We start from the raw sequence: 6211 nt of genomic DNA, 5'->3' as shown, positions 1-6211 counted from the left end.
GCGGGGCCACTTTTATTGAATTTTCTTCTCCATTATCTGTCTTTTCTAATAATTTTTTTATCCTTCACATGTTCAACGACTACTTTTACCAACATTGAGTGAGACTCACGACAAGCGGGGCCACTTTTATTGAATTTTCTTCTCCATTATCTGTCTTTTCTAATAATTTTTTTATCCTTCACATGTTCAACGACTACTTTTACCAACATTGAGTGAGACTCACGACAAGCGGGGCCACTTTTATTGAATTTTCTTCTCCATTATCTGTCTTTTCTAATAATTTTTTTATCCTTCACATGTTCAACGACTACTTTTACCAACATTGAGTGAGACTCACGACAAGCGGGGCCACTTTTATTGAATTTTCTTCTCCATTATCTGTCTTTTCTAATAATTTTTTTATCCTTCACATGTTCAACGACTACTTTTACCAACATTGAGTGAGACTCACGACAAGCGGGGCCACTTTTATTGAATTTTCTTCTCCATTATCTGTCTTTTCTAATAATTTTTTTATCCTTCACATGTTCAACGACTACTTTTACCAACATTGAGTGAGACTCACGACAAGCGGGGCCACTTTTATTGAATTTTCTTCTCCATTATCTGTCTTTTCTAATAATTTTTATCTTCTTTTATGTCTATCAATTTCACGTGGGGTGTAAAATTCCAAGCAGTAGGTAGTGCTTCTATGTTTGGTTTTTTAATCGGATTAAAGTTAATAAATGATCACAATTTATCAAAATGTAGGAGGAGATATCACAATACACATTTAAATAGGGAAAATAAGAGTGGTCATTCTCTAAATACAATGGGTCAGAATTTTGATTGAAAAGAGGGTTCATTTTGGAAATAGGTTATCTTTAATAATTTTTAAGTCATTGTTTACTTTATGTGATAATTGTGTCCGATCGATTGGAACATTCCTCATCTCACACTCATAATGGGTTGGGTTTCGACTAAAAACAAGTCTCCCATCAAAAATAGGTTGTCCTTAAACAATTTTGAGGCGGTTGTTTACAAATATATGACAGTTATCTCTAAAATTAAACTGTTCCTCGCCTTTCACATTTAATGTTTAAATATCTAATCAAATCAGATTTTAGTCACACACATGAAATCTTAAACAAACCTAAAACCCTGGTATTTTATATCCACACTTTGTTTATTGTTAATAGATTAAAGCAATAGCTATATGGAAATTGATTTTGGTTCATCTTACTTTCAAAAAATTATACTGGGGTAGGGTTTCATAATTTTTTCTTATAAACTCTACTCATTAGTTGATAGGCTCTTAGTGTTGGCTTTTGCCCGCCAAAGTGTCAGCCTTCGAACAAGGTGTGATTTCCGGCAAGTTTTCGATGATGTCGAATTTTCCCGCCCTGCCACGTCGTCCACGATGATTATATCTATTACCACGCCATGGCCTCAGAGCCTGATGACACGACAAGAACAACCACACGGTTCACAGAGAGGAAGTGAAGAGGAACGTGGCGATGCAGTTGTATCTCAGTTAGCACGTCTCGTATTCATTGCTTTGGTGGTCACGCAAACAACCTGCATTGAATAATATTTCAAATGTGGTTGTCGTGAGGGATTACTTGTGTGCTTGGGCAACTCATTAGTCTTTTCGATCATGTCGAAGGGCATAGTTTAATTAATTTAGGGTTACATTCTCTGCGATTTAGCTTACTTATGTTCGCAGACGCAATTCACAATTAATTTTGGGGTTTTTTTGTCTGGACATTTTGTTTTCAGGGTGTATGGCCTTCCTGAGGGTTTTCATTGTTTTCGTTCAACTATTCATTGTTTGGTCTGTTTGGATTAAATGCTCGTTTTTTCACAAAGGGAGGTAATTCATTTCAACCGCCTAAAACAGGTACATTATGAGTCCATCTCTTTTATTTAGCTGAAAATGTATAAAGGTTTTTCAAATGTTCTACTATTTCAAGGTTTTTTTTTTACATGTGAGGGCTTTTATTTTACTTCGGCAGCATATTTAGGGTTTATGAGATTTCGAGTTTTATGCAATTCGGCAGCTCCTCTACGATTCCACGATTTTTATTTTACTTGTGCAACCTATTTAGGGTTTGCCCCATGCCATGTTCATTGTTTTTTATGAACGTGTATTTCTAATTCTCTCTCTTATATTCTATGCTTCTTTGGTTAGTCAAATGAGATATCAATTTCTATGCAATTCTTAGACCCTGTTAGCATGTGTTGAGGCGTATCTTTGTTCTTTCAGTTATAGTTTCCAGAAATATACCTTTGGTTCCAATGTGAGGGTTTTTATTTTACTTGTGCAACCTATTTAGGGTTTGACCTTTGCTATGTTCATTGTAGTTTATGAATGTTTATTTCTGGTTCTCTCTGTTATATTATATGCTTCTTTGGTTAATGAAATGAGATATCGAGTTCTATCCAATCCTTAGGCCTTGATACCATGTGTTGCAGCGTAACTTTCTTCTTTCACTTATAGTTTTAAGAAATACAACTCTCATTCCAATATAATTGATATAAGAAATGTATATGAATTGAAATATATATATATATATATATATATATATATATATATATATATATATATATATATATAATGCGGATATCGAGTTCTATCCAATTCTTAGGCCTTGTTACCATGTGTTGCAGCCTATATTTCTTCTTTCAATTATAGTTTCTCATTCCAATATAGCTATGATAAAAGAAATATGTATGAATTGAAATATATATATCGTTGATATAACATGTGTGTGTATGCAACGACAATGTTACGACATGGTGGGCCGAGAAAATTCAAAGTCGTCGGAAACTTTTCCCTACGTTTTTTAGGGTTGATGGCAATTTTCATAGTTGATAATGATACACCTTTTTATCCTCCCATCTTTATACATTTATTGTATTCACTTTCCACCGTAGAAAGCACTCAGCATTTTCTATCAACAAAAAGCTTTGGGAAGTGTTTGTTGTACAAGCATGTATGTGATGCTATGAAGACACTGACAGAAAGTGTGAACTGACTAGGAAAGAAGATTGTTCCCTCCTTTCGTGTGAAAAAAGGCACTAACCATCTCTGGTCAGCACAAACTTTTGACTGGAAATTTCAGGTTGGATTACTGTAAGAGTTATTCAATATTTATACGAGCAGTTAATATATGTGTTAAGTTGTATTCTTTTTATATTGAAACACAACATGGATGACTATAAGAGCTATTCAAAATTTATACGTACCGTTCATATGCTTCTCAAGTAAAAACACAACAGAGAAAATTGAAAACGGACTTTATTTTTCCAAATAGAGAGCATATATATGCAACGTTAAAAAAATAAATTAATTTTAATTTATATTTTTCTCGTTGTAATATTTTGAAGTCCAACATAGCTAAATTTGACAGTTTTCATTTGGCGTCACCTTTTGACTACTAAATTTATCATTTACTAGAAACAAAAAATACCATTTTCAAGAAGATTCTCTCATCTAGTGAAAAATATTTTTTTGTTTTTTATGATCATTTAATATATTTTTTTAGATTTCTAATCAGCATCTTTTTTAACTTTAAAAATCTACTCGCAATGTTTGATTAATAAAAAATATTAAAATTAATCAAAATACTAAAAAAATTATGTCTAGTTTCGTGACTTCGAGGTCTACGAAAGGGTTTTTTTAATTTTTGTAAAAAAATATTCTACTTGAAGAAAATTTGAGCAAAAGCAAAAATTTTCAAAAATACAGAGTTTTTCACCTTTTTTGTGCCACATCACATGACACATAGGCTAGTCTAGTCGAACTGAGTTCAACTGGACTTAGTCCGATCGAATTCAGTCCGACTAGACTAACCTTAGTTCTACCTATAAAAAAAAATTGAATTCTTTTTTAATGACAACATTTGAACTAAGGGAGTTCGTCGAACTAAGTCCAGCCAAACTCAGTCCAGCCAGACTGTCTGTGCCATTTTAGCACCACGCAGGTGCCACGCGACCCAAGGGTAGTTCAGTCAGACTACCCTCAGTTGGCCCAAAGTGTGACACAGCTCCATGTTTTTGCCCATGTGTGTGTCTCTATATGTATGTACGTATATCTATATGCATATATATACACACATACATGTTAGCATGTGTATCTGTATGTATATACTTATATAAATATATTGTAATTCTTTTTGTAGAGGCCCACATTTATATATGTGTGTGTACACACCTATATATATCAATGTCAATGTGTATGTAGTAGATGCATCTGTATACATATAAAACATTTGTGTATACATGTAAATTTATACGTACATATGTATGCATGCTCATTTATGTATGGTCTTTCCTCTAGGAACCGCAGAAGATGATGTGGTTGTGGTTGTCTTGTCATCGGGTTCCGAGTAGACGATGTGGTGGAAGTTATCTTAAAATGCGCATATTTTAATATGTACATTGTGGCAATATACATGTGTGTGAATATATACAAATCTATGACCACAGACATAGGAGTATGTGCATGTCTCTATCCACAAATGTGTGTATATATGTATATGTATATTTATATGTGTATATGTATATGTATATATATACATATATATCTGTATATACATATATGTATATATATACATATACATATACACATATACATACATGTATATATATACATATACATATATACATATACATGTATATATATACATATACATATATACATATACATGTACACATATATGTACATATATGTACACATATATATGTATGTATATATACACACACACATAAATATGTATATGTATATATACACACACACACATATATATATATATGTATATATATGTATATATACATATATATGTATATATATATGTATATATACATATATGTATATATATGTATATATACATATATGTATATACATATATATATATATATATATATATACACACACACATATATATACATGTATATGTATATACATGTAGATATAGATATATATATATATACATATATATACATACATATATATACATACATACATACATACATACATACATACATGTATACATATATATATGTATACATATATATTATATGTATATATACATATATATACATGTACACACACACACACACACACACGTGTATGTATGTATAATATGTTACTACTTATCAAATTGCCATTAGTTTATATATATATATGTTACTACTTATCAAATTGCCATTAGTTTTTATATTCAAAGTCATACTATATATTCTAGTCGGTTAGCATTACCGAATCATGCAGTTAGTACACACAGAGAAGTCGGTATGAACAATCTAGTCGGTTATAGAAGAAAGCAGTCATAGAACGCAGTATTCACCGAGCTGTTTACTAAGTATCTTTTTATGGCTACCGAACAGTAAAGTTAACACACCGAGTTGATATTCACCGAGTGAAACGTGTTACTAGATACGTTGAACCTAGACATGCACATGAAAACGTGTTACAAGATTGAGGCACATCTAACTGTTATTACATTGGAAATTGCACTAGAAGATTGTGTATGATTGCAAGGTCAATCTAACCAATGAAATATTTTGTTTAGTTATTCATTCGAGGAATCTTGTTTGTAAGATCGAAGCAATGAATTAGATCGCCGCTTTAAGAGATCTATTTATACAACATGAGAAGAGAGTAAAATATATGTGTGTGAAGGAAGATTGTTACAGAGACACTAAGAGGTCACCGAGAAGGTTATCAGAGAACAGTCGAAGAACAGAGTAAACAGATGGGTTTACCGAGTTACAATACGGGTTACCGAGGTATGCTATAAGCAAGGTAATCTTATTCTGAGCACATAGAATCTGCTATAACATTTCAGATGTAAAGTTGCAGATATTTGTAATGATCTTATTGTAATATTGTGAAGTTGAAAGAGAAACCTTTAACAGGGTAAAAGACTCTAACCAAGTCTATAAATTGTAAATCCTCTAACCAGGTGCAACATTCAGATTAATGTTGTAAAATCCTTTAGCAAGGTAGATCTAACAGATCTTGTTACTCCTAACAGGGTAAGCTATCAGAAATAGCTAAATGTAGCTCTAACCGAGCAATCTTTATTATTGCAGTAGTGAAATTGTGGGTGCCATCCCCACCGCAGTTTTTCTCTCTAACCAAGAGTTTCTACGTAGCCAAAATATATGCGTTATGGAGTGAATCATGTATGATTGTTACTTATTTGTTTTAACTTTATTTTATGTT

Source organism: Cryptomeria japonica, chromosome 10, assembly GCF_030272615.1.
Source record: "Cryptomeria japonica chromosome 10, Sugi_1.0, whole genome shotgun sequence".
Lineage (NCBI taxonomy): Eukaryota > Viridiplantae > Streptophyta > Pinopsida > Cupressales > Cupressaceae > Cryptomeria > Cryptomeria japonica.
The sequence above is the reverse complement of the archived record's forward strand: the minus strand, read 5'-3'. Positions refer to the sequence as shown.